Source organism: Dama dama, chromosome 4 (genome assembly GCF_033118175.1).
Source record: "Dama dama isolate Ldn47 chromosome 4, ASM3311817v1, whole genome shotgun sequence".
NCBI lineage: Eukaryota > Metazoa > Chordata > Mammalia > Artiodactyla > Cervidae > Dama > Dama dama.
The window spans coordinates 54,876,986-54,895,358 of NC_083684.1; the positions used below are offsets into that span (position 1 = coordinate 54,876,986).

Genomic DNA, 18,373 nt, shown 5'->3' on the forward strand with positions numbered 1-18,373 from the left:
GACCAGATGGCTTCACAGCTGAATTCTACCAAAAATTTAGAGAAGGGCTAACATCTATTTTACTCAAACTCTTCCAGAAAATTGCAGAGGAAGGTAAACTTCCAAACCATTCTATGAGGCCTAATACCAAAACCGGACAAAGATGCCACAAAAAAAAGAAAACTACAGGCAATATCACTGACGAACATAGATGCAAAAATCCTTAACAAAATTCTAGCAAACAGAATCCAACAACATAATTAAAAGATCATACATCATGACCAAGTGGGCTTTATCCCAGGGATGCAAGGATTCTTTAATGTCTGCAAATCAATCAATGTAATACACCACATTAACAAATTGAAAGATAAAAACCATATGATTATCTCAATAGATGCAGAAAAAGCCTTTGACAAAATTCAACATCAATTTATGATTAAAAAAAAAAAAAAACCTCCAGAAAGCAGGAATAGAACATAATAAAAGCTATATATGACAAACCCACAGCAAACATTATCTTCAATGGTGAAAAATGGAAACCATTATGCCTAAAGTCAGGAACAAGAAAAGGGTGCCCACTCTCACCACTACTATTCAACATAGTTTTGGAAGTTTTGGCCACAGCAATAAGAGAAGAAAAAGAAATAAAAGGAATCCAGATTGGAAAAGAAGAAGTAAAACACTGTTTGCAGACGACATGATCCTCTACACTGAAAACCCTAAAGACTCCACCAGAAAATTACTAAAGCATACAGTAAAGTTGCAGGATATAAAATTAACACACAAATCCCTTGCATTCCTATACACTAACAATGAGAAAACAGAAAGAGAAATTAAGAAAACAATTCCATTCACCATTGCAACAAAAAGAATAAAATACTTAGGAATATATCTACCTAAAGAAACAAAAGACCTATATATAGAAAAATATATATATAGACATATATATATATATAATATACACCTATATATAGAAAACTATAAAACACTGATGAAAGAAATCAAAGAGAACACAAATGGATGGAGAAATATACCATGTTCATGCATTGGAAGAATCAACATAGTGAAAATGAGTATACAACGCAAAGCAATCTATAGATTCAATCCAATCCCTATCAAGCTATCAACAGTATTTTTCAGAGAACTAGAACAAATAATTTCACAATTTGTATGGAAATACAAAAAACCTCGAATAGCCAAAGCAATCTTGAGAAAGAAGAATGGAACTGGAGGAATCAACCTGCCTGACTTCAGGCTCTACTACAAAGCTACAGTCATCAAGACAGCATGGTACTGGCACAAAGACAGAAATATAGATCAAAGGAACAAAATAGAAAGCCCAGAGATAAATCCACACACCCATGGACACCTTATTTTTGACAAAAGAGGCAAGAATATACAATAGAGAAAAAACAATCTCTTTAACAAGTGGTGCTGGGAAAACTGGTCAACCACTTGTAAAAGAATGAAACTAGAACACTTTCTAACAGCATACACAAAAATAAACTAAAAATGGATTAAAGATCTAAATGTAAGACCAGAAACTATAAAACTCCTAGAGGAAAACACAGGCAAAACACTTTCCGACATAAATCACAGCAGGATCCTCTATGACCTACCTCCCAGAGTAATGGAAATAAAAGCAAAAATAAACAAATGGGACCTAATTAAACTTAAAAGCTTTCACACAACGAAGGAAACTATAAGCAAGGTGAAAAGACAGCTTTTAGAATGGGAGAAAATAATAGCAAACAAAGCAACTTACAAAGAGTTAATCTCAAAAATATACAAGCAGCTCGTGCAGCTCAATTCCACAAAAATAAATGACCCAATCAAAAAATGGGCCAAAGAACTAAACAGACATTTCTCCAAAGAAGACATACAGATAGTTAATAAACACATGAAAAGATGCTCAACATCACTCATTATCAGAGAAATGCAAATCAAAACCACAATGAGGTACCATCTCACACTGGTCAGAATGGCTGCTATCCAGAAATCTACAAACAGTAAATGCTGGAGAGGATGTGGAGAAAAGGGAACCCGCTTTCATTGTTGGTGGGAATGCAAACTAATACAGCCACTATGGAGAACAGTGTGGAGATTCCTTAAAAAACTGGAAATAGAACTGCCATATGACCCAGCAATCCCACTGCTGGGCATACACACTGAGGAAACCAGAATTGAAAGAGACACATGTACCCCAATGTTCATCGCAGCACTGTTTATAATAGCCAGGACATGGAAGCAACCTAGATGCCCATCAGCAGACGAATGGATAAGGAAGCTGTGGTATGTATACAAAATGGAAGATTACTCAACTATTCAAAAGAATATATTTGAATCAGTTCTAATGAGGTGGATGAAACTGGAGCCTATTATACAGAGTGAAGTAAGTCAGAAAGAAAAACACCAATACAGTATACTAATGCATATATATGGAATTTAGAAATATGGTAATGATAACCCTATATGTGAGACAGCAAAAGAGACACAGATGTATAGAACAGTCTTTTGGACTCCACGGGAGAAGGCGAGGGTGGGATGATCCGAGAGAATAGCACTGAAACGTGTGTATTATCATATGTGAAACAGATCACCAGTCCAGGTTTGATGCATGAGACAGGGTGCTCAGGGCTGATGCACTGGGATGACCCAGAGGGATGGGATTGGGAGGGAGGTGGGAGAGGGGTCATTATGGAGAACGTATGTACACCCATGGCTGATTCATGTCAATGTATGGCAAAAACGACTACAATATTGTAAAGTAATTAGCCTCCAATTAAAATAAATAAATTTTTTAAAATGAAAAAAAAAAAAAAAAAGAATTACAGAGACTCCCCACATCTAAGCTATAAAATCTCTCCCTCCCAACCCACACAGTGTCACAGTTCAAAGTCTCACATCTATTCGAATGTCTCTCTCCAAAGGAACCCTCCTACACTGTTGGTAAGAATGTAAATTGGTCTAGCCAGTATGGGTAACAGTATGGATGTTCTTCTGAAAACTATAAAGATAGTTGCCTTATGACCCAGGAATCCCACTCTTGAGCTTATATCCAAAGAAAATCATAAGTTGAAAAGATACATGCCCCCCAGTGTCTACTGCAGCACTGTCTACAATAGCCAGGACATGAAGGCAACCTAAATGCCCATAGATAGAGGAGTGGGTAAAAAAGAAGTGGTACATATAAACAATGGTATATTACTCAGCCATAAAAATCAATGAAGTAATGCCATTTTCAGCAACATAGATGGACCTCGAAACTGTCATCCTGAGCAAAGTAAGTCAGACACAGAAAGACGAATATATGGTGTCACATATACATTGAATCTTTAAAATAATGGTACAAACAGACTTGTTTACAAAAGAGAAGTTGAGTCACAGATCTAGAAAACAAACTTACAGTTACCTAGTAGGGAAAGGGGTGTGATAAATTGGGGAATTTGGATTAACATATATACACTATTATATATAAAATGGAAGAGTTAGTCACTCTGTTGTGTCCAACTCTTTGTGATCTCATGGAGTGTAGCCAGCCAGGCTCCTCTGTCCATGGAAATCTCCAGCCAAGAATACTGGAGTGGGTAGCCAATCCCTTCTTTAATGATTCCACCCCCTTTGTCCTTTCCATCTCACCGCCTGGAAAGACTTGAGGAGGCCCTTCTGGTCCATTTGCAAGACATTCCCCAGGAAGGGCAGAGGCCAGGGTCCAGGAGGGAGGCGGCCCCAGGAAGCAGGGTGGCCCCATAAGAGCAGGAGGCCAGTGAAGATAATGAGGAGCAGGATGGCGGAGAGAGCCATGGTCTGGGCCTGCCTTCGATCCCGCTGGCCCTCTTAAAGGTAGCTTACTCTGTTGTTTGTTATTTTGCCCTATGGTTGGGGAAGGTGTGCCAGGATCCTCCCTTGGCAGAGCTCCTGCTAACTCTCCAGAGACAACAGGGAGCCCAAAGGACCAGGTGCTGCAGAGGCCATGCTGTTTATCATCTGTGGATCCCAAGCAGCTTCCGATAAGCCCTTGTGGGTTGGAGCTGTCTTGGTGGGCGATTTCCTTGAACAGAGAGCATGTCCCCCAAGGAAGAGGAGTGATGTCAGCTCCAGGAACTTGTGGAGGCTGTGTTTAGTGTTGGCACCACAAGGGCAGCTCTCAGACAGTTTTATCAGGGAGTGGCATTGCATCATGAGAGATTGAGGTTAGCTGGCCAGCAGAAATGGGCGTCCTGTGCCCGCTGGGGCTTTGGGTTTGTCTGTACATCTGTGGAGAGTGTGGTGTGGAGGAGAAGGCGGGGTCTGATGGAAGACCTAACTCCGTGTGGTCTGAGATGATTCATTCATTCATTTCACAGCAAGTGTTTTATTTTATTTTATCTTATCATTTTATTTTGCCCCATCGTGTGACATGTGGAATCTTCCCCAACTAGGGCAGGAACCCATGCCCCCTGCAGTGGAAGTTCAGAGTTAATCACTGGACCAACAAGGAAATCCCTTCGGCAAATATTTTAGACACCTGTCACCTGCCACATACTGCTCCAGGTATTGAGAGTAGAGTGTAGAACAAGACAGTATGTTTTCCCTCAAGCAACAGGCATTGAGGGGAAGGAGAATTCAGTTCGGTAACTCAGTCATATCCGGCTCTTTGCCCCCATGGACTGCAGCATGCCAGGCCTCCCTGTCCATCACCAACTCCCGGAGCTTATTCAAAGTCACATCCATTGAGTCAGTGATGTCATCCAACCTCTTATCCTCTGTCATCCCCTTCTCCTCCTGCTTTCAATCTTTCCCAGCATCAGGGTCTTTCCCAATGAGCAGGTTCTTCACATCAGGTGGCCAAATTATTGAAGCTTCAGATTCAGCATTAGTCGTTCCAATGAGTATTTAGGACTGATTCCTTTAGAATGGACTGGTTGGATCTCCTTGCTGCCTAAGGGACTCTCAAGAGTCTTCTCCAACACCACAGTTCAAAAGCATCAATTCTTCAGTGCTCAGCTTTCCTTATAGTCCAACTCTCACATCCATACATGACTACTGGAAAAACCGTAGCTTTGAGTAGATGGACATTTGTTGGCAAAATAATGTCTTTGCTTTTTAATATGCTGTCTAGGTTAGTCATAACTTTCCTTCCAAGGAGCAAGCATCTTTTAATTTCATGGCTGCCATCACCATCTGCAGTTATTTTGGAGCCCCCCAAAGTAAAGTCTCTCACTGTTTTCATTGTTTCCCCATCTATTTGCCATGAAGTGATGGAACCAGATGGCATGACGTTAGTTTTCTGAATGTTGAATTTTAAGCCAGTTTTTTTCACTCTTCTCATTCACTTTCATCAAGAGGCTCTTTAGTTCCTCTTTGCTTTCTGCCATAAGGGTGGTGTTATCTGCATATCTGAGGTTATTGATATTTCTCTTGGCAATCTTGATTCCAGCTTGTGCTTCATCCAGCCCGGCATTTTGCATGATGGTCAGGAAGCAACAGTTAGAACTGGACATAGAACAACAGACTGGTTCCAAATAGGAAAAGGAGTACGTCAAGGCTGTATATTGTCATCCTGCTTGTTTAACTTATATGCAAAGTACATCCTGAGAAACACTGGGCTGGAAGAAGCACACCCAAACTTGACCCCCAGCTCCCTTGCAGCCTCTGAGCTGTTTCCTATCTACCCACCTCCGTTTCCCCCAACCCCCCACCTGCCCTTTCCATCTCACCGCCTGCAATGACTTGAGGAAGCCCTTGTGGTCCATTTGCAAGACGTTTCCCAGGAAGGGCAGAGGGTAGGGTCCGGGGGGAGGCGGCCCCGGGGAGGCAGGGTGGCCCCAGAGAAGAAGGAGGCCAATGAAGAGAATGAGGAGCAGGGTGGTGGAGAGAGCCGTCGTCCGTGCCTGCCTTCGATTCTGCTGTCTCTCTTAAAGGTAGTCTGCTTCACTGTTTGTTATTTTGCCCTATAGATGGGGAAGGTGTACCAGGATCCTCCCTTGGCAGAGCTCCTGATAACTCTCCAGAGACAAGAGGGAGCCCAAAGTTTGCAGGGGCTGCAGAGGCCATGAAGTTTATCATCTCAGTGGATCCCAAGCCAGCTCCCCACGGGCCCCCTGACGGGCTGGAGGTGTCTTGGTGGGAGCTGCCCTTGAGCGGAGAGTACATCCCCCAAGGTGGTGGGAGGAGGTGTCAGCTCCAGGAACTTGTGGAGACTGGGTGCAGGGTGGTGGCACCTCAAGGGCAGCTCTCAGACAGTTTTATGGGTTTGTGGCGTTGCTTCATGAAGAACGGAGGTTAGCTGGCCAGCAGAAGTGGGGCGTCCTGTGCCCACTGAGGATGGGCATCTGTGAGAAGTGAGATGTGGAGGAGGAGGTGGGGTCTGATGGGAGACCTAACTCCGTGTGGTCTGGGTTTGGAGGGTTGTATTTTTCTTTAAATAGTTTTATTTATTTATTTATTTTTGGCTGTGCTGGACCCGTTGCTGCACTTCTTCTCTCTAGTTGCAGTGAGCAGGGGCGAGGGTCGAGGGGAGGAGGTGGCAGTGCAGGGGTCTCCTCACTGCGGTGCCCTCTCTTGTTGGGGAGCTCGGGTTTGAGGCGTGCAGGCTTCAGTAGCAGCGGTACGTGGGCTCAGTAGTTGCAGCTCCTGGGCTCTAGAACACAGGCTCGGTAGCTGTGGTCCCACCGCATGTGGGATCTCCTTGGACCAGGGATTGAACCCACGTCTCCTGCATTGGGAGGCAGATTCTTTTACCACTGAGGGACCAGGGAAGCCCCAATGGGTTTCTTGACTCATTCATTTTTTCCCTGCGGAAAATTTTATTTTGTTTTACCTTACGTTATTTTGCTACACATCATGGCATGTGGGATTTTCCCCAACCAGGGATGTAACCCAGTCCCCTATAGTGGAAGCACAGAATTTTAACCACTAGATCACCAGGGAAGCCCACTCAGCAAATATTTTAGATGCCTGTCACCTGTCACACACTTCTCCAGGTGCTGAGTGTAGAGTGATGACTAAGACAACAGGTTTTCCCTCAAGGAACAGGCATGGAGGTGTGAAAGAGAATTCTCACTTTTTCGAAGCTCTTTAGTGACCCGACAATAAACGGTTCGCAACTAAGCTGGCAGGGATCATCACCTGCCCCAGGGATATCAGGCTTCAGATTATTTGGGTGGCAGGGCATTAGAAAGGAAATATAGGCAAGGAGGTCAAACCAGTCAATCCTAAAGGAAATCAGTCCTGAATATTCATTGGAAGGACTGATACTGAAGCTCCAATACTTTGGCCACCTGATGTGAAGAACTGACTCATTGGAAAAGACCCTGATGATAAGAAAGATTGAAGGCAGGAGGAGAAGGGGACAATAGAGGATGAGATCATTGGATGGCATCACCGACTCAATGGATATGAGTTTGAGTAAGCTACGGGAGTTGGTGATGGACAGGGAAGCTTGGCATGCTGCAGTCCATGGGGTTGCAAAGAGTCAGACACGACTGAGCGACTGAACTGAACTGATAGGTACTCAAGATCCCCATATAGAGCTACACAGCTCAGGGGGCATGGGCTGATGGGGCCTTCATGGATGGAAGGAGGTGGGAGAAGCAGGAAGATGAATAAGTCGGGGGTCCACTCTGTGTACACCTATGGTCTACAGTGTCAATGTACCTCGAAAACACCACACTAAATGAAAGAAGCCAGACACGAAAGACCACACATTTTATGATCTATTTATATGAAATGTACAGAATAGCAAATCCATGGAGATAGCAAGCATTTGATGTTGCCAGGGGCTGAGTGCAAGGGCAAATGGGGATTGACTACTAATGGGTACTGGGTCTTCTTCTGGGTGATGAAAATGATGGCCAGGATTGTGAATGAACTAAATGCCACCTCATTATACACTTTAAACTGGTTTGTTACCAGATGTGAACTTCATCTTCATTTTAAATTCTATCTCGGGAACAGAAAGGAGCTGTGTGAAGAGTTTGAGTTCAAGAGCCAGGGAACCAGAGTGTGAATCTCGCTTCTCCACTCACTAGCCAGGTGACCTTGGATCAAGCTGGCCATTGCATGGCCTCTGTTTACTCATCTGTATGATGGGCATGATCACTGTACCCACTGCATGGGACTACTGGAAGGACTCAAGTGAGCTCATGGATGCACAGATCATGGAGCCCAAGGAGTTGAGAAAGGGAGACTGTGGCTATTCTCAAGAGGTGAGAAGTCACTCAGGATGAGCTGTGGCCTTGGAGACAGAAGTGCAGAGAGATCCTGAGCCAAGTTGCAGAAGGATGGAAGGAGGGGAGATGCAGATGGGACTTTGCCATGGAGATGTCATCCATGGAGGGGAGGGATGCTGAATCACAGCACAGGCTCCTCAGAGGCAGGAAGACAGGGAGAGAGTCCAGCAGCCATTCTCTGTAGAGGTGGGGACACACATGACCCTGGTATCCTTGATCGCCTTCCCTCAGCCTCTTTGACAGGGCAGGAACTGGATCTGGTAGACTGGGGACACTTTGTCCACTCCACTCTCCTGGGGAGTCTGGTCGATGTCCTCAGAGGTCTTGGGGCTGGCCATGGAGAAGTTCTTTCACACAATGAAGGAAACTATAAGCAAAGTGAAAAGACAGCCTTTAGAATGGGAGAAAATAATAGCAAACAAAGCAACTTACAAAGAGTTAATCTCAAAAATATACAAGCAGCTCGTGTAGATCAATTCCACAAAAATAAGCAACCCAAACAAAAAATGGGCCAAAGAACTAAACAGACATTTCTCCAAAGAAGACATACAGATTGTTAATAAACACATGAAAAGATGCTCAACATCACTCATTATCAGAGAAATGCAAATCAAAACCACAATGAGGTACCATCTCACACAGGTCAGAATGGCTGCTATCCAGAAATCTACAAACAGTAAATACTAGAGAGGATGTGGAGAAAAGGGAACCCTCTTTCATTGTTGGTGGGAATGGAAACTAGTACAGCCACTATGGAGAACAGTGTGGAGATTCCTTAAAAAACTGGAAATAGAACTGCCATATGACCCAGCAATCCCACTGCTGGGCATACACACTGAGGAAACCAGAATTGAAAGAGACACGTGTATCCCAATGTTTATCACAGTGCTGTTTACAATAGCTAGGACATGGAAGCAACCTAGATGTCCATCAGAAGACAAATGGATAAGAAAACTGTTGTACATATACACAATGGAATATTACTCAGCTATTAAAAAGAATGCATTTGAATCAGTTCTAATGAGGTGGATGAAACTAGAGCCTATTATACAGAGTGAAGTAAGTCAGAAAGAAAAACACCAATATAGCATATTAACACATATATATGGAATTTAGAAAGATAGTAATGATAACCCTATATGTGAGACAACAAAAGAGACACAGATGTAAAGAACAGACTTTTGGACTCTGTGGGAGAAGGCGAGGGTGGGATGATTTGAGAGAATAGCATTGAAACGTATATTACCATATGTGAAATAGATTGCCAGTCCAGGTTTCATGCATGAGACAGCGTGCTCAAGGCCAGTGCACTGGGATGACCCTGAGGGATGGGATGGGGAGCGAGGTGGGAGGGGGGTTCAGGATGGGGAACACATGAACACCCATGGCTGATTCATGTCAATGTATGGCAAAAACCACTACAATATTGTAAAGTAATTAGCCTCCAATGAAAATAAATTAATTAATTTTTTAAATTAATTTTTAAAAAAAGAAAATGGCAGGTTGCATTTTCTACTCCAGGGGATCTTCCCTACCCAGGGATCAAACCCACACCCTTTGTATCTCCTGCATTTGCAGGCTGATTCTTTACCACTGTGCCACCTGGGAAGCCTCCACATATAGGCAGGTGCATATTTCTGACTTGACATTTTTGATGCCTGTTATGTCTAATGTGGGAAGAACAGCACCTATCTTGTAGGGCTATTATGACGGTAAAGAAGTTAGTGTTTGTTAAAATATTTTGAGTAACACTTAACCCACATCTTCTATGCACATTTACAAGTTAGGATACATAAGCTTACAAATATTCGGAATGGAGCTCCCAGCTGATTCATCTCCAGTAACTGGTTCTGCAACCAGGCTCTTCCAAAACAGCCTGACTTCTGCTTCCTCCCCATTGGTCCTCCCCATCCCTGGGGCTTTGCAACTGGACACCCTTTGGCTCTTCCTCTCTGCCCTTGGCCATCTCAGTATTTTCATACAGCTCTAACTCCTGCCAGGCGCCGTTCCTCTGTCTGTCTTCTCTTTTTCTCTTCCTTGTTCCTTTCCCTTGTCCTCTCCCATCAGTTTCACTCCCGTCGTCTGTCTGTGCGGGTCCGATCCTCTCTGCGGCGCTCTCTCATTTTTCAGTGTTCCTGTGAGGTACTCTCTTCTCTCCCTCAGGGTCTCTTCACTGCTCCTGATGTCACTTTCTCTTTTCCTCTCTCTGTCTTACTGTTTCTGTACCTTTTATCCCTCCTCCACCTACCACCGTGGGCTTCCCTTGCAGCTCAGCTGGTAAAGAATCCACCTGCAATGCAGGAGACCTGGGTTCAATCCCTCGGTTGGGAAGATCCCCTGGAGGAGGGAAAGGTTACCCACTCCAGTATTCTGGCCTGGAGAATTCCATGGACTTTACAGTCCATGGGGTCGCAAAGACTTAGACACGACTGAGCGACTTTCACTTCACCCTCTACCTTCTTCTGTTATCTCACATTCACTCTCTTTCTGCCATCATATCTCCTGTCTTTCTGTGTTCCTCACTCCTCTGTCCTTATCTGTCTGTTTATTTGCCACATCTCTGCCCCTCTCTAAATTCAGAAAGGACTCATGGATGGAGAAACTGACCCTCAGCTCCCCCACCCCACGTGTCGCCTGACTCTCATGAAGAGGAAATGAGGGAAGAAGCCTTTGCACTGCAAGGAGTTAGGAGTCCTGGGTCACTGAAGTCACCCGTGCAATTCAAGACTAGGGATGTGATGCTGGGGTCTACCTTTCTCCCCAGGGAGGAGGACTCTGGGCATTGGGATTTTCTCTGGATGGGGTCAAAGAGTGGAGAATGGGGAGAGAGAGAAGCCAGAGCAGGTCAAGATCCTCTCAACTTCCCCTCACAATCCCCACCACCACCCCCATCCAGCCCCACCCTGGCAGGCAGGACAAACCCAGACTCCTTCCCACGTCAAGGCCCTGCCCAGCTGAGCTCTTCACTGCTATCTTCTAGAGAAGGAAATGACAACCCACTCCAGTATTCTTGCCTGGAAATTCCATGAATGGATGGAGGAGCCTGGTAGCCTATAGTCCAAGGGGTCGCAAAGAGTTGGACACGACTTCTTTAACCGGGTCTTCCAGAGTTCTACTTTCTAAGATGAGCCATGCCATCTCCACCTTCAGGCTTTGCCCTTGCTTCTCCCTCTGAAGGAACACGCCTTCCAGTGGCTGGCTGATACTCGTCCATGATGTCATAGCTTAGAAGCCCCTGCTTCAGGTAAGCTTTTCCTCACCGACCCACCAGGGGAAGTCAGTACTTCCTATTTTATGTTCCCAAAGCTGGCTTTAGAGCACGTATCATAATTACAATTAATTATCTGAATAAGAGTTGCCCTTGGGCTTTCCTTGTGGCTCACTGGTAAAGAACCTGCCTGCCAGCCCAGGAGACATGAGTTCGCTCCTTGATCTGGGACAATCCCACATGCCTCGGAGCAGTGAAGCCCATGCACCACAACTGCTGAGCTGGTGCTCTAGGGCAGCTACTCAGCCCACAGTGCTGCAGCTACTGAAGCCCATGCGCTTTAGAGCCCGTGGTCTGCAACAAGACAGGCTGGCACGATGGGAAACTCGAGTACTGCAGCTATCCCTGCTTGCCACAACTGGAGAAAAGCCTGTGCATCAACGAAGACCCAGTATGGCCAAAAAAGAAAGAAAGAAAGAAAATTATTATTAAAAAAATGAAAAGTTAAAAAAAAAAAAAGAGTTGCTCTCTGAGCACGTACTTTAGCCAAGCAGTTTTAAGCATATTGCAAGCAGTCATTTAATTATAGGTTGTTTTGTGACCATAATTTATGCTCATCTTCCTACTGGACTGTAAATTTCCTGGGGCAAAAACTGTGTTTTGATGTGACTTACCTGCTGTACTACCTTCAAACCCCAATAAAATATTCGGGATCAGCATAGTGCTCAACAGATATTTGACACCAATATGTGTGGAGCTTCCCAGGTGGCTCAGTGATAAAGAATTTGCCTGCCCAATGCAGAAGAGACGCAGGTTAGATCCTTGTGTCTGGAAGATACCCTGGAGGAGAAAATGGCAACCCACTAGTCAAGAGGTTAAAAGTAATTGCCCAAGGCCTAGCTCCCCAAGATGTGCCTTTGAATGTGATCTCACTTTTCTAGCCCCTTCTAGGCTTGGAGTGAAGATGAGATGGGTGAATACGGGTAAAGCAAGTGGTGTAAGCTAACTGCCCCATGAACTAAGACCTCTGTTTGTCTCAAGGAGGCCATTGCACCTGTACTCTGGAATGCAGGTCCAGACTACTTTTATTGGTATCCAGAATGTGGTCAGGGGGACCATATTGGCAGTCCAGTGGTTAAGACTCTATACTTCCTATGCAGGGGGTGCCAGTTCAATCCCTAGTCAGGGAACCAAGATCCCACATGCCCCACAGAGTGGCCCAAAAATTTAAGAAACAAACACAAACAAACAGAAAGTGGTCAGGGTTGAAGGCATCTGGTTTTTCAAAGTAACCCGGATCCTGGAGAGCAGAGCTCAGGATGGGAGAGACTGCTGTGCCCTGAGGGGAGGGTCACAAGATTAAAGGATACTTTCATTCCCTCTCCAACCCACCTCCAGACATAATGAAACAAGAGTGAGTGGTCCAACCAAAAGAGTTGTTGTAGGAGGCTCACACCAAGGAGATATGGGAGCCCAGTGAGGTACTGTACCTTCGGGAGGATGTACCCTCAGAAATAAGCGTCTTTAGTGACCATGTGGGACACGCCAATGGGGATGAGGTCTGCAAATCTCTGAATCTCATGGATGACTGCGTCAGTGTATGGCATTTGGGCTCTGTCATCCAGGGCTGGAGGGAGATATGAGCCAATCACCTAGTCAATCTCCTTGTGGATTCTCTCTGCACAGAAGCTTGGGACCAGTGAACCTTGTTTATAGAGACATTTCTCCAGGAACACTGCTTTCTATGTTGGAACACAGTTCAGTGTTCTGTGAACATTGGCCCATTCATTTCTGGGCCAATGAAACCAGAAAAACCTATAGGAAATGGTTAGATCATTGACACCCCTCTGAGTAACCAGCTTGTGGCAGGAGGCAAAGTGGGAAAACTGTAAGATTTCTCACCTGCTGGTATCTAATGAATGTTATGAATACTCTCCCAACATGCATAGGCAAGTATGCACACACATGTGCACCCCAGTTTTGCTCAGAATTTCAGACTGAGAACTCAAGGTATGAACCTGTTGAAACTCCTCCTCTAAGATGAACTAATATTTACTGTGTGTGTATTATAGATGTGGCAATGTACTAGGTCCTCAGGAATATAATAATAAAGCAGATCAGTGAATTAACCCACAAACAACTGGAAAAATAAATGAATACATCAATCAGTCAAGCAGTGGGTCAATTCATGAATGGAAAGACTGATGAATAGAAGAATGTTAATGAATGAATATATTATTTCCTTATCAAAGATCAATTAATAATAATATATTACTAAATGATCCATTGACAAATAAATAAATGAACATGATTAACCAATAAACCACATGAATGGTGGATGGTTAAATTTATGGAAGAATAAAGTTGTTTTAAAGGAATAAATAGAGGAATAAGTGGGTGGTTAGATGGATTGAATAATAGATATATAAACAAAGGGTGAATAAAGGAGTCAATTACTAAGTACATAAATCAAAAGATAGATTGATTGGATGAAGGATGAATTGAAAAACTGGATGATGGAAGGATTAAGGTATATTACCTAGTTTTAGAAAAGTATGTGGATGAATGAATGAATAAAGGGACCAATGTATCGATGACAATTCATTCAGTGAATAATTATTTTAAAAGATCAACAGAGGAATCAATTTATCCAAATAAAGAATGGAAGTGTATGTCCTTAGATGAATTGTAGACGAAAGAATCTGATGATGAATTAGTTTAATTGATGAATGAAAGAATAGACAGATGGATAAATGGATGGGTCGATCCTTAAGTGATGGAGGAAAAGACCTTGACAGCTTCTCTTTCTTTCTCTCTTTTTAGCCATGCTGTTCTGCTTCCAGGATCTTAGTTCCTCTGCCAGGGATTGAACCTGGGGCCAAGACAGTGAAAGCACTGAGTCCTAACCACTGGACCACCAAGGAACTCCCCACATTGGCAGATTCTTCATTCATCCATCCACCAACCAGACTGGCTTAGTTTTGGAGTCATTCAGAACCTACAGTGCTCCAGGACTTCCCTGGTGGTCCAGTAGTTAAGACTTTGAGTTTCCAATGCAGGAGGCATGGGTTCAATTCCTGGTGAGGGAAATATGATCCTCTTGCTATAGGGCACGGCCAAAGGGGGAAAAAAACCCTACAGTGCTCCTGGTATAAGAGATGAACACTGCCTTTCTGGTTCACAGAAGACCACTAGACCCATTTCTGCAGCCCCCAGAGGGATCAGAACACCCCTCCCCAAGTGGCTGTCCCCAGTCCGCCCACCTGCAACTGCAGGTATGAGTGTGAACAGGAATCCATAGCGGGGTGTGGTGCTGGTGGTCTCAGGGCCAGGGAAGAAGAGCAGAGACGATGAGGTTGCTCTTGTGGCACTTGCTGATGGGGTTGGACTTCTCCTGGGTCCAGAGGGCAGGGTTCTCACCAGGAGAGGCTGGGGCCCTGCTGCATATACGTATCTCTGGGTTCCTCCACCTCTTTCTGGGTCTCAAACCATCTGGCCCTTTTTCCTTTCCTCTGTGCTCAACCATCTCTCTCCCGCCTCAGCCTTGCTTGGTTTCAATCCATCTCTCCACCTCTTTGGTGTATTTGTCCCCCTTCCTCTCCCAGCTTCTTTCTGCCTCTGTGGCTCTTTTCACCAGTTGCTAATGTTTTTCCCCTTCAGAATCTCCCCTCACATGATTCTTCTACTCCTTTCTCCTCCCTTCTCACCCTGCATCTTTTTCTCCTCCCCTCCTGCACACCATTGCCTCTCTGGAATCCCACTGTACCCAAGCAGAGCGGGTAGGAGTCGATGAAGTCTGGGAGGAGCAGGGTGAAGCAGTGGGGGCGAGTTGGGGTCCAGGGTTTCAAGGGTCTTCTCCACATTGTGGCCGATGAAGGCGTTGACTTCCTGCAGGTTTTTGTAGACTTGCCTGTGAGCGCCAGGAAGGTGCTTCAAGAAGCCGGAGTAGAGCTTGAACCACTGCGGGAGAGAAGGGGCGGTGAGGTCCTCCTGGGGCTGAGCTAGCAGGTCACAGGGAGGGCAGCCCTCCTGGCCCCCAGAACCTTCACAAGAGGTCTCTGTCTCCCTCTGTCTCTCTCTCCATCTCTCTGCCTCTGTCTCTGTCTCCCTGAGTCTGTGTTTCCCTCTGTGCCTCTGTGTATCTGAGCCCTCACTCACTGCTTCTGTGTCTCCTTTGATCTCTTATTCTCACATTTTTCTCTTTCCGCATCTTTCCCCCTCTCCTCTGTCTTTTTGTTGGTCTCTGCCCCACCTCTCTCCCTCTCCTTCTCACCCCTCCTCATCTCCCTGTGTTTCCTTCTCATCCACCCTCTGCCCTGCCTCTCTCTCTGTCTCTCGCATCTTCTTTGCTGTGTCAGATGTTGATAACATAATGGTTACACAGGATAAATTTGCTGACTACTTAAGACGATTTATGTACTTAAGAGCATATCTCTGTGCTTGGCTTACAGAGAAATGTAGTACCTAACTTGTCAACAATTGCAATTGCAAAAAAATATGCAAAATTGTATAAAGTCTGATGCAAAATTCCTCCTTCACTTGTCCTTCTAGAGATAACCATGGTTAACTGTTTGGCAGATCTCCTCCCAGACTTTTCCCCTCTCTGTGATTCCCTGTGAGAGGAGAAAAATGAAACCATGTGTTGGCCTTGTGCAAATACTCACCTGAACCTCCTTCCAGCTCTTCCAGATCTGACTCTCTGCTAGGAGGTCATGGGAATTTGTATTTGCGACATTCATTCATGTGACTCTGACCCGCACTCCCAGTTGAGAACAACATCCAGGCAGACTTTTCTCAAGTTTACCTTTTAGCTTAATGTACTATAGAAGTATTTCCAGGTTAGTTGAGAAAGAGAAGCTTTATTACTTTGTTTTATTTTTATTATTTATTTATTTATTTTTGGTGGTGCTGGGTCTTCCATGCTGTGCGCCAACTTTTCTCTAGTTGCGGGAAGTTGGGGCTACTCTCTGGTTGCGGTGCTCAGGCTTCTCATTGTGCTGGCCTCTCTTGTTGTTCAGCACGGGTTCCAGGAACTTGACCTCAGTAGTTGCAGCTCAAGAGCTCCATAGCTGTGGCACACCACCTTCATTGCCCCAAGGCATATGGATCTTCCCAGAATAGGGATCGAACCCATGTCTCCTGCATTGGCAGGTGGATTCTAAACCACTGGACCACCAGGGAAGTCCCTATTATTTTGCCTTAAAAGAGGAGCATGTTACTTTTTAATCTGGGAGAAAATTTTGTATGGGATGTTAGTTCCCTGACCATGGATTGAACCTGCACCCTGCAGTGGAAGCACAGAGTCTTAACCACTGGACCACTAGGGAAGTCCCCAGGAGAATTTTTTTTTTAAAGACATAGCACTCCCCAATTTAAAAAACCATTTATCTTGTATTAAGCTGAAAAACAGGGCACTGCTCTGGGGGTCCTTGTACGAAAGCTAGAAGTTCCTAAGCCTATTGGCTGTTTTTTCCAAACAACTGGATTCCATGGCCTGGCTGCGTCTGGGTGATAGCTGCCACTGCTTTATTAATGGAAGAAGCAAACAAGCCCACCTTTGGACAGCCACTGGAAGTCCAGATCCCTCATCAAGTACAAGGGATTCTGGAAATTAAAAGCCACCATTCGTTAGCTGTTTTGTAATAAACGCCAGGCTTTACTCCTTGACTTCCCAGATATAACCTTCAAAACTTGCCACACCCTCAACCCAGCAACGCTAACGCCTGCTCAGGCCCCAGAACTAACACATTCCTGCCTTGAAACCCTTGTCTAGGTTTACACCTGTGGGTTTGATCTTACTGACCAGGCCATAGAAAAACCTGAGGAGGAATGATTTACTTAAGTCAGTAGTTGCTTTAAAGATGGAGTTGGGAGGGCAGGCTATGCTTTTATGAACCCTTATACTTTGTAAAAGCAAAACCTTTATCAGTAATACTTCATCCCAAAGGGCTGAGCTAATAGCCCCAACTTGAGCCTTAACCTTAGGGGAAGGAAAGATTATAAATATATACAGAGACTCAAAATATGCCTTCCTTGTCTTACATGCCCATGCTACTATCTGAAAAGAAAGAGGACTTTTTATATGCAAAAAGTTCCCCTGTAAAATATGGACCTGTGATTTTACAGCTCATAGAAAGGGTTCAAAAGCCAAAACTAGTAGTAGTTATTCCCTGCTGTGGGCACCAAAAGGAAAATTCACAAATTACCCAGGGGAACAAAAAACACAGCAGGTCAGGAAACAAAAACAGCCACAGACCTGATGATCATTAAAGGTGTGTGTGTGTGTGTTTAGTTGCTGAGTCGTGTCTAACTCTTTGAGGCCCCATGGACTGTAGCCTTCCAGGCTTCTCTACCCATGGGATTTCCCAGGCAAGCATACTGGAGAGCTTGCCGTATCCTTCTCCAGGGGATCTTCCCGACCCAGGTATCAGTGGGAAACAAACATGGAGAAAATTTGACAACAAGCTGCTAGGCTTCAGCAGACAAATAACCACCAATCCTTTTATTTAATATAGGAGAGAAAATTAAAAACTGATTCTCTACTTTGTTCTCTTGGATTCTACAAGGTTTAACAAACTTGCTGGCAGGAGGTTTTTATTTCCTTATAACCCTTTTCCCCCAGTCATACAGACTCATACTACAAATGTCTCATGCTCTGCTGCATACCATACTGTGGTCAACCTATGACTAAGAATTTTTGGTCCAAGAAGGACATCTGGGACCAATAGGTCCAGAGCTGCCATTATAAAAATAGAGAAACTATTAAACTTGAACCTCGAGATTAACAAAAATATATACCAAAGCAGAGTGGCTTCTTGAAAGGGGTGACATCACCTCCCTGTCTGGTCTACAGTTAAGGAAGCCCTTCTAACGTTAATGTGGTTCCTTTCCTTTCTAGACCCTTCAAGGCTATTGTTGTTCTTCTCCTTTTCAGCCCCTGTTTGTTTAAAGGTTTGGTTAAATTTGTGTCTTC

General features: G+C 44.6%; 1 pseudogene; it reads right to left on the reverse strand.

Moving 5' to 3' along the window:
- Positions 1 to 8,419: 8,419 nt before the first annotated feature.
- Positions 8,420 to 15,610, reverse strand: LOC133055098 (cytochrome P450 2B11-like; annotated as a pseudogene).
- Positions 15,611 to 18,373: the final 2,763 nt, after the last annotated feature.